This window comes from Populus nigra, chromosome 10 (genome assembly GCF_951802175.1).
Source record: "Populus nigra chromosome 10, ddPopNigr1.1, whole genome shotgun sequence".
Classification (NCBI taxonomy): Eukaryota; Viridiplantae; Streptophyta; class Magnoliopsida; order Malpighiales; family Salicaceae; genus Populus; species Populus nigra.
Genome location: NC_084861.1, coordinates 11,628,477 through 11,640,670, shown reverse-complemented (window position 1 = coordinate 11,640,670; position 12,194 = coordinate 11,628,477).

Below are 12,194 nucleotides of genomic sequence, written 5' to 3'. Positions count from 1 at the left end.
AAGCTATTATGTGGAAGCATAGCTGGCCACGGACAAAAGGATGGATTTAAGAATTTTGAAAATCAAGGTCTCCAATTCTTGCAATAAACAAGTAATTAAAGTGTTTTATTATACAAATCTTTTCCACGCTTGCAAAAAGAAGAAATTGATTATTAATTAGCATGTTGCTAATGGTTATTTGTGTGGGTTGATCACTGGAGATGGATCGTCCGCCCGAAATTTGGACCAACTAATGGTGCTAAGGGGACCCTATGGCCTGTGATGATTCGGAAGAGGATGTACACCTTTTCTTTTTTTCTTCATCTTTTGGGATCTATGGCGTTAATTTGGAGTTGTCTAACCTAATTTTCTGGTTCATTTCGAGTATCAGCAAAAATTGTCCTGATAATTGTAACATTCCGAGCTCTTGGCTCTTCCAGCTTCCTATGCTTCCAATACTAAAACACAACGTACCCACAATTATTGTCCCTAATGTCAATTATCTTGATATATAATATGTATATAAGAAAATTAATCAAATGGATTGCAGGCTCTAATTACATTATTTCTCACCTAATAATACCATGTCTAATACCATATACAACCTCTTCGATCCACGAGTTCTTAGTCTCGGATCCAATTGAGATACAAACATCCCCCGTCTTAATCGAAGAATTCACAATCACAAAACATGTAGACTTTTTTGTATGGATTTCATCTGTGTTTGGACTATCACGAGCAGCTATCACCATAGATATCAAATCCGGCTTAAGATTGACCTGTTCAAGGAGCAGATCCTAAGTCACTACATCACTGGATATTAAATTAAGCAGCAATTATATAACACCGTAGCTCCAGCAGGACAATTGTTGCCTTTGGCTTTGCAACCGCACAATTAGGATGATCCTTTAGCATCAAGAGCGCCGCCAACAATTGAGACACCGCTAACACGTTTAAAGCTACAGAGTTACAGAGTCTGTTTCTGCAGCCTCTATCCCAAGCGGGTTGCAACCCATGTTTAATAGCTTGCAGCTCCCCTAAGAGATTTGAACCAACACCAGAGAAGCCCGAAAACCTCACCAACCAAGAGCCATTTGTGAAGCCAGCCACCACCAGCCACCAAGATTGAATTAGAAATGTGAAGCCAACCACCTAAGTCAATAATGGTAGCCATCCTTCACCTAAGTCAACAATGGTGGGAGAAGGTGAAGCCATCCTTTCCACCTTAGTCAATAAATGTAGGCACCTTGCCTTGCCCATTGCTTGGATGCTTGCCTATAAATAGGCAATGCATCCAAGCTTATTTTGCACACAACAAGAGAGGAAGAGAAGAGTGAGAGAGGGAAAGTAATCCCACAAAATTGTGAGGTATTTGTGAGAGAGTAAGTGAGGTGTTTTATCCTATTAATAGAGAGATTTCAGTTGTTCTCCTATTAGTAGAGAGAGGTTGTAATTCCCACATTACTTAGTAAAATCCTTCTATACTTGCCCGTGGACGTAGCCAAATTGGGTGAACCACGTAAATTCTTGTGTGTCTAATTTCTCATTTTATCATATTCTTTGCCTTTTATCTTGTCGGGTTTGCATGCCAGTATCCTAACAGTGGTATCAGAGCCTTCCTGGTTGGTGTTGTTAATACACAAAAGTTATTCGTGTATACGGTTACTATTCACGTCTACGACACTATTCACCTATACGGCACTATTCACCCATACGGTACTGTTCACATAAGTTACTGTTGGCGTATATAGAAAGTCAGTGCGGTGATTAAATACAGTCTAGGAAGTTCTGTCTAAGGAGATTGGGTTTTAAGCGGGACCGTTTGTGACCCCTCCAATCTTTCCTAGGAACTTACTTAGTGAATTATTATTCACACGATATTATTTCTGTATACGTTACAGTTCTGTGAAACGGTGATAGTTGAATAGATCACGGTGAATAAAATGGCAGCAAAGTACGAGATTGAAAGGTTTAATGAGAGCAATTTCTCACTCTGGAAAATGAGAATCAAGGCAATCTTAAGGAAAGACAATTGCTTGGCAGCAATTGGGGATCGACCCGCGGAGATCACTGATAATGCAAAATGGAATGAGATGGATGGCAATGCTATTGCTAACATACATTTAGCATTAGCCGATGAAGTATTATCAAGTGTGGCGGAGAAGAAAACAGCTAAGGAGATATGGGAGACTCTAACAAAGCTATATGAGTCCAAGTCTTTGCACAATAAGATTTTCTTAAAGCGGAGACTTTATACCCTTCGAATGGCAGAAACCACGGCGGTGACTGACCACATCAACACAATAAGAACTCTATTTTCACAACTCACTACGTTGGGTCAACAAATAGAGGAAAGTGAACGTGCAGAGCTTCTACTTCAAAGTCTTCCAGATTCGTATGATCAACTCATTATCAATTTGACCAATAATATCCTCACAGACTATTTAGTCTTTGATGATGTTGCAGCTTCCATCTTGGAAGAAGAAAATAGGCGCAAAAATAAAGGAGACAGAAATAGTTCAAACCAAGCAGAGGCATTGTTGGTGTCAAGAGGGAGATCAACGGAGCGTGGCTCCAGTGGGAGTCAAAGGCAAGGGAGGTCCAAATCAAGAAGCAAGAAGACTGTGAAATGCTACAACTGTGGCAGAAAAGGGCACTTCAAAAGGGATTGTTGGTTTAAAAAGGGTATAGAGAACACTGCAGAGTCATCAAAACCTCAAGGATGTGTTGCGAGCACCTCAGAAGATGGGGAGGTTTTATATAGTGAAGCAGCGACAATCTCTACAGATAGAGAAGAGTTTACTGATGTCTGGCTAATGGATTCAGGAGCAACATGGCATATGACTCCTAATCGAGATTGGTTCCATACATATGAACCTATCTCTGGAGGCAAAGTGTTCATGGGTGATAATCATGCTGTAGAGATTGCTGGCATTGGCACCATCAAATTGAAGATGTATGATGGCTTAATTCGCACTATTTCAGGAGTGCGACATGTGAAAGACTTGAAGAAGAATCTTTTGTCCGTAGGCCAATTTGATAGTCTTGGCTGTAAGATCCGAACAGACAATGGAATAATGAAAATTGTCAAAGGAGCGCTGGTGGTTTTAAAGGCGAGAAAGACAGTTGCAAACATGTTTGTATTAATGGGAGAAACACATCATGTGGCAGAAGCGTCAATCGCATCAGCCAGTCCTGCAGAAGAGAAGACGATGATATGGCATCAAAAACTAGGCCACATGTCAGAGAAAGGTTTGAAAGTTCTCTCTGATCAGAAGTTACTCCCTAGGCTTACAAAGGTTACTTTACCCTTTTGTGAGCATTGTGTTACAAGCAAACAGCACAGGTTGAAGTTTGGCACATCAACAACTAAGAGCAAATGCATCTTAGACCTGATTCACTTTGATGTTTGGCAAGCACCGGTTGTATCCTTGGGAGGAGCAAGATACTTTGTATCATTCATAGATGACTTCTCTAGGAGATGTTGGGTGTATCCAATTAGAAGGAAGGCAGATGTGTTCGCAGTCTTTAAAACTTTCAAAGATCGGGTGGAACTTGAATCTGAAAAGAAGATCAAGTGTTTAAGGACTGACAATGGAGGAGAATATACCAGTGATGAATTTGATAACTTCTGTCAACATGAAGGTATCAAAAGGCAGTTCACAACGGCATACACTCCACAACAAAATGGAGTGGCAGAGCGGATGAACAGAACTCTATTAGAAAGAACAAGAGCAATGTTGAAGGCTGCAGGTCTAGAAAAGTCATTTTGGGCAGAAGCAGTCAATACCGCCTGTTATGTGATAAATCGATCTCCATCAACTGCAATTGAGCTGAAGACACCGATGGAGATGTGGACTGGGAAGCCAGCTGATTATTCTCGATTGCATATATTTGGAAGTCTTGTGTACGTGATGTACAAGACACAAGAAGTTAGCAAGCTGGATTCAAAATCCAGAAAATGTGTATTCTTGGGATATGCTGATGGAGTTAAGGGGTATCGCCTGTGGGATCCCACTGCCTACAAGGTAGTCATCAGCAGAGATGTTATATTTGCAGAAGATAAAATGCAAATGGAAGAAAATAATAGCATTTTAAAGGAGACTACAGAAGTCCAGATGGAAAATACTCCAAATCATGCTTCTTCTGAAGTTGTACCAGAGCATGAAGAGCAAGAACAAATATAAACTGAAACTCCTGAAGTTCGGCGGTCGACTCGTGAAAGAAGGCCACCGGCTTGGCACTCAGAATATGTTACTGAGAGTAACATTGCATACTGTCTTCTAACAGAGGATGGAGAGCCATCAACTTTCCATGAGGCTATCAAAAGCACAGATGTATCTATGTGGATGACAGCAATGCAAGAGGAGATTGAAGCTCTACACAAGAATAACACTTGGGATCTTGTTCCGCTACCACAAGGAAGAAAGGCCATTGGCAACAAATGGGTTTACAAGATAAAGCGTGATGGCAATGATCAAGTAGAGCGGTATCGTGCAAGATTGGTGGTGAAAGGTTATGTTCAGAAAGAAGGGATAGACTTCAATGAGATATTTTCTCCGGTGGTACGACTTACTACAATCAGAGTAGTCTTGGCGATGTGTGCTATATTTGATCTTCACTTAGAGCAGTTAGATGTGAAAACTGCATTTCTTCATGGAGAACTTGAAGAAGAAATTTATATGCTCCAACCAGAGGGTTTTGCTGAAACAGGCAAGGAGAACTTGGTTTGCAGGTTGAACAAATCTCTATACGGTCTCAAACAGGCGCCGAGGTGTTGGTACAAGAGATTTGATTCCTTCATAATTAGCCTTGGGTACAACAGACTCAGTTCAGACCATTGTACGTATTACAAGAGGTTTGAAGAAGATTTCATCATTTTGTTGTTGTACGTGGATGACATGTTGGTGATAGGCCCCAACAAAGATCGAGTCCAAGAATTGAAGGCACAGTTGGCTGGGGAGTTTGATATGAAGGACTTGGGACCAGCAAATAAGATTCTAGGGATGCAAATTCACCGAGATAGAAGTAAGAGGAAGATTTGGCTTTCTCAGAAGAATTATTTGAAGAAGATCTTGCGACGCTTCAACATGCAAGATTGTAAGCCAATTTCCACCCCACTTCTTGTTAACTTCAAATTATCCTCAAGTATGTCTCCTAGCAATGAAGCAGAGAGGATGGAGATGTCTCGAGTACCGTATGCATTAGCAGTGGGAAGTTTAATGTTTGCCATGATATGTACAAGACCAGACATTGCACAAGCAGTGGGAGCAGCTAGTCGATACATGGCAAATCCTGGTAGAGAGCATTGGAATACTATTAAGAGGATCTTGAGATACATCAAGGGTACCTCAGATGCTGCCTTATGTTATGGAGGATCAGAATTTACTGTCAAGGGTTATGTTGATTCAGATTTTGCTGGCGACCTTGAGAAAAGAAAATCCACGACAGGCTATGTGTTTATAATTGCAGGAGGAGCTGTAAGCTGGGTCTCTAAACTTCAGACTGTTGTAGCTTTATCCACAACAGAAGCTGAGTACATGGCAGCTACACAAGCTTGTAAAGAAGCAATATGGATGAAGAAACTTATGGAGGAGCTCGGGCACAAACAAGAGAATATTCTTTTGTATTGTGATAGTCAGAGTGCTTTGCATATTGCAAGGAATCCCGCGTTTCATTCAAGAACAAAACACATAGATGTTCAGTATCACTTTGTTCGCGAAGTGGTGGAAGATGGAAGTGTAGATTTTCAGAAGGTTCACACAAAGGAAAACCCAGCAGATGCTTTAACTAAACAAGTCAACACTGATAAGTATATATGGTGTAAATCCTCTTATGGCCTAGTAGAAACGTAAGCAGCATGCAGATGGCAAGTATAAGGATAGAAGAATCACAGAAGATCATGTGTGAAGACTTGATTAACTCATCAAAGTCTTCAAGTGGGAGAATGTGAAGCCAGCCACCACCAGCCACCAAGATTGAATTAGAAATGTGAAGCCAACCACCTAAGTCAATAATGGTAGCCATCCTTCACCTAAGTCAACAATGGTGGGAGAAGGTGAAGCCATCCTTTCCACCTTAGTCAATAAATGTAGGCACCTTGCCTTGCCCATTGCTTGGATGCTTGCCTATAAATAGGCAATGCATCCAAGCTTATTTTGCACACAACAAGAGAGGAAGAGAAGAGTGAGAGAGGGAAAGTAATCCCACAAAATTGTAAGGTATTTGTGAGAGAGTAAGTGAGGTGTTTTATCCTATTAATAGAGAGATTTCAGTTGTTCTCCTATTAGTAGAGAGAGGTTGTAATTCCCACATTACTTAGTAAAATCCTTCTATACTTGCCCGTGGACGTAGCCAAATTGGGTGAACCACGTAAATTCTTGTGTGTCTAATTTCTCATTTTATCATATTCTTTGCCTTTTATCTTGTCGGGTTTGCATGCCAGTATCCTAACACCATTAACGTTACCAGGATTTCCAAGGCAGCTGCCATCCACATTCAATTTATCATAACCCTCTCTAGGACGTTCTCAGCATACATGGGTATGTGGTTTAGCTACTTTAGTATGCCCTCCTCGGAACTTGTCAAACTCCTCACTGGGCAAAAGGATTTTTCGGATCACGCAATCGTCACCAGCATATCTGTGGAAGCAATCAAACTTCTCTAAGAGATGTGTCTATGACAAACGTCATTCTATATAGTTTTTGTAAGCTAATTGTGATTGTTTTATAGCATGAAAAATAATTCTACATAATTTTACTTGTTATTAAATCAAGATATGGGATAAGATTATTTTTCTCAATCCATAAAAATATAAAATGGGATTATCAAAAGTAAAAAGAAGAAGAAGAAATCTTCTTTTCTAGTGTTTTTGAAAAGAAGAAAGGGGTCTTCCTCTTCTTTCTTCGATTAGAATATTTAACTTGAACCTGGGCGCAGCCCTTTTGTTTTTGCAGGAATAACACTACAGCCCCATCGGTTATGCATCATTTGTTAAAGAACAGTGTCAATTGATCTCTTTCCGTAGAGACTTAGATATACATCAATTTTTACTAACAATTGAAGGCGGGATAGAGGGAAATGAAGAAACTATCAAAATATTCGTGGAGGAAGTGGCGGTGACGACGTTAAGTGGCTAGGGGTGAATGTTTGGTGGCAGCGCGGTCGACAGGGAGAAAGAGAACTGATCTTTAGATCTTGACTTGTGACTGCAGCACTTGCAAGATTCGGTGGCAAATGTAAGTTCAAGAAAAAAGAGAGAAAATTCAGTCGAAAATTCCGCGAAGTGATAAAGGGTGCTCCACCAACTTTGAGAATGTTAACTTTTTAGTTCTAAAACTATTATATTATATTGGCTCGCGTCCGGTAAATATAAATTTTTTTAAAAATATAAAAAATATTAAGAATATAGAAAATATTTTAAATCTCTTGGATAAGATAGCAATGCCATACCAAGAGACTTAGGTCATGTCAGATCTAAGAATCTTGTGCCTAGCTATAATGTTATACCCAAGTTTTTAGGGTGTGGTCGTGCCCAACCTTTAATAATAATAAGAAAAGAAAAAAAAAGAATAATAAGAATAATATTAATAATAAGAAGAAGAAGAAGAATAACAATAAGACTCACTCCTTGGGTATAGCATCATCTTTCAGACACCTAAGTTTCTTGGGTTTAGAATCACCTTCCAGACCCAAGTAACTTATGTCGACGCCCCTGCCAAACCTAAGTTACTTGGGTATGTTGATGCCAGATCCAAGTTTTTTGGGTATGGTATTCCATTCCAGACTCAAGTAACTTGGATATGACGCCCCTCTAATTCCTGGGGTATAGTCATGTCAAACTCATGTGTGACCTTATTACTATTTTTTTCCAATAGTAATATTTTTTTTCAAATTTATTAATAATTATATAAATAATATTAACAATAATGAAAAGAATAACAACAATAACAATAATAATTTTTAATTTTACTCTTTAAATCAAATCTTTGGTTTTTTTCAATAGTAATAATATTTTTTAAAAAAAATTATTAATAATATTAAACATGTCTGACTCAAGTTCTTATAGTTTTTAATTTTACATTTTAAATCAAATTTATGTTTTTCTTCCATAGTAATAATATTTTTTTAAAAAATTTATTAATAAGAATAAGAATACTAATAATCATAATAATAATAAAAATAACAGTAATAGTAACAGTAACAGTAACAATAATAATAACAACAATAATAATAAGACTCACTCTTTAGATATGGCATCTCCTTCCAAACCCAAGTAACTTGGGTTTGTTTGTGCCAGACTCAACTTTTTTTTGGTATGACATCTCCTATCAAACTCAATTAACATAGGTCTGACACCCTTGTCATAACTATGATGCCTAGGTTTGTCAGCCTTTCCACACCCAAAGCGCTAGGGTCTAGCTGTCATGTCTGACCCGAGTGCTTGGAGTCTGACTGCTTTGCTAGACCCGAGCGTCTAAGATCTGGTAGACAAGTCTAACCCTAGTGTCATGTGTCTGGCAGCCATGTCATTCCCAGTGCTTGAGATTTAGCAGCCATGTCATGCCCTGACACTTGTTACTGATCTAAAACACTGGGGTATGGCAGCCATGTCAAATTTGGATTAATTAGAAAATGATATGTATATATATTTCCACCGCGTCCTCATTAGCCGAGTTCAAAGTTTCGGACTCGTCTTCACTTATTTCCTCTAATTAACTAATTGTAGGCCTTAAGCTTGCATCTCTCCCATAGGTTTAGACATGAAGAGGAATATGGAAATATATAGAAGTGTATATGTGGTCCAAAATAAAAGGATCAAAGATAAGCAAAGATCATGACATATATATCCGTAAAGCTGCACGCATTATTTGTCTAAAGTAGAGCATTTTTTTATATGGAATATTGCATGTAGATAAGTCGGTGTGCATGGAATGTACTATTGAATTGATTGATTGATTACTCGAGACATGTATATATATATATATATATAAGCCTTGCTTTCAAACTTGCAAAAATCGTAGCGTGAAAACATCTCTTACGTTCAAATTAAGCTAATCTCTTATAATTCCATCGGGACCATGGGGTTTGAAGTCAAGGAACCTAAACGACGCGTGCCTAAACCACCTGTTTCTCAGCTAACTGAAGAGCAGCTGAGGGCAATTTTCATGCAGGCCGATATCAACAAGGACGGTGTTCTCAGCAAGAAAGAGCTAAAGCATGCCTTCGGTCGTCTGGGTGCGCTTATCCCTGCCTTTAGAGCCGCCCGTGGGCTCCACCATGCCGATGCCAACCACGATGGGGTTGTAGACAAGGATGAGTTGGATAGTCTCATCAAATATGCTTATCGTCTCGGGTACAAGGTTGCTTAGAGCTTTAAAATGTAATTAAGCAGGTTGTGCCACTGTGCATGCAATTGCATATATGCGTGTGGTTTGCCGTGGCATCAATTGGGGAAAAAATAAATAAATAAAACTTATTTTCTGTATCTTTTTTAGAAGAGATGGTTCTCGATCCCTCTATGTGATCAAAGATCAATCCAATAGCAGGATGGGTATTTTATTATTATATATATACTCTGAACCTGGAGCTCCGGCCCTTTTACCTTTGCAGGAAGTAAACTCATTTATTCAAGAACGATGCCTCATATTGATCCTTTTCAATTGAGAACTAAATTAAGAAGAAGAAAAATGCAAATATTCATCGATTCGTTTCCTCTCCATGCAATTTAACAGATGAAATATCTCTATGCTTATATAAAATTACGAAATATACACGAATATTTGACTTGAAAAAAACAAGTGTTTTTGTTAATTAAGTAATTATTTCTCTCAAATATTCAAAACATGCTAGATGAATTAATTAAAAGCAATCAAAGTGTTCTTCGACCCTTGTTTTTCTAATTACAACCAATTAATTGTATTTTTAAACTAGTTTTTTGCACACTGAAAATACTCCATTCTTCCAATCCATTCAAAGATGTTTCCACATCTAAACTAAGAAAGTTATAAGAAATTACTTTTCATAACTCATAACCATATTAAATGAGGAAGGATAATGCCCCCCATTACTGTTGGGCCAAAACAAAACCATATATCTTAGAAAAAAAATGAATAAAATTGAAAAATCATTTTTCTGTACATTTATAAATTGACAAATCAGTCCCTAGAAATTGTAAGTTCTATTCAGTATTCAGACTCGCCTAAAAACTGAAGACATACAAAAATTGGCATTGGATCAGACTGAAAGAAAAAATTATTTACAAGCGCTCAACTTGTCAAAGCAATGAAAGCATTAATGATGACCAGTCCCATGATTTGTTAGGGTCCTGAACTTCTGAATAAGCATGTTGGAGAAAGTGAACTGGCAGTTCGGCCATTGTTCTGTCGTGCAAGAACATGCTTGCCATGCACAATCTTCTTTGGTGAGGTTTGTGGCTCTCATGTCTTTGTATTCACCAGTTTCCAGTTATTTAATTTCATATGATGGATATCTATATTGGAAAGATAGAAGACTGAAATATTTGGCATTTTCCTTACTCTAGTGAACTCTGAATTTTGTGTACATTGGAAATTCTAAAGTACTCCATGTTTGTATTGTTCTTTCCTCTTTGATCTATTTGACTTTAATTTGTGAGATTCAAATTTAATGACCTGTAAAGTACTCACAGTGGGTTTTCTTTCTGGCTGATGAGGCTCTCTGAACATTGCATGTGTTCTTCTGGGTAATCTGAGATCCATTAAGTTTGTTGTACTTTGCAACTGATTCATTTTGTTTTATATAGGTGGATGCTTTGACGATAACTCGTGGAAAAGAAGGGGGTGGGTTGTCGAGCGGCTTATAAACAAGGTCAGTAACATTTCCTGAATGGAAACATGTGTTTTTCTCTACTCAATATTAACTTGTTTCCTGTTTGTATGGATTAATGTATGCCTGTAATTGCAGTTGCTTGTGTAGAGTTAGACGATGGTTCAGATCAGCGCCCTGGTATTTTCATCATTGGTGCCACTAACAGGTATGATAATATCTCTCTTCTCTCCTCTCCTCTCCTCTCCATTTCTCTCATTAAAGCTTGTGTTTCTGGTGGCAGGCCTGAGGTGATGGAAAGGCTTTCAATAACCTTAACTTCTTTAAGACTTATTTCTTATAAAATATGTTTTTTATACCTCTAAGAATTATGTACGATCTCTATGGCTTTTATTTGATTTTTTTTATTTTGAAACTCATTACAATTTCTTTACGCCGGGACCTCTGCTAGCTTTCAATAACCTTAACTTCCTCATTAGCTGAGTTCAAAGCTTCGGACTCGTCTTCACTTATTTCCTCTAATTAACTAATTGTAGGTCTTAATTAGGCTTGCATCTCTCCCATAGGTTTGGACATGAACAGGAATATGGAAATGCATAGAAGTGTATATGTGGTCCAAAACAAAGGGATCAAAGATAAGCAAAGATCAGAACATATCCGTAAAGCTGCACGCATTATTTGTTTAAAGTAGAGCATTTTTTTTTATATGGAATATTGCATGGAGATAAGTCGGTGTGCATGGACTGTACCATTGAATTGATTGATTGATTACTCGAGACATGTGTATATATATATATATATAAGCCTTGCTTTCAAACTTGCAAAAATCGTAGCGTGAAAACATCTCTTACGTTCAAATTAAGCTAATCTCTTATAATTCCATCGGGACCATGGGGTTTGAAGTCAAGGAACCTAAACGACGCGTGCCTAAACCACCTGTTTCTCAGCTAACTGAAGAGCAACTGAGGGCAATTTTCATGCAGGCCGATATCAACAAGGACGGTGTTCTCAGCAAGAAAGAGCTAAAGCATGCCTTCGGTCGTCTGGGTGCGCTTATCCCTGCCTTTAGAGCCGCCCGTGGGCTCCACCATGCCGATGCCAACCACGATGGGGTTGTAGGCAAGGATGAGTTGGATAGTCTCATCAAATATGCTTATCGTCTCGGGTACAAGGTTGCTTAGAGCTTTAAAATGTAATTAAGCAGGTTGTGCCACTGTGCATGCAATTGCATATATGCGTGTGGTTTGCCGTGGCATCAATTGGGGAAAAATTAAATAAATAAAACTTATTTTCTGTATCTTTTTTAGAAGAGATGGTTCTCCCTGTGTGTGAAGATCAATCCAATAGCAGGATGGGTATTTTATTGTTATATGGAGCTCCAGCCCTTTTACATATGCAAGAAGTAAACT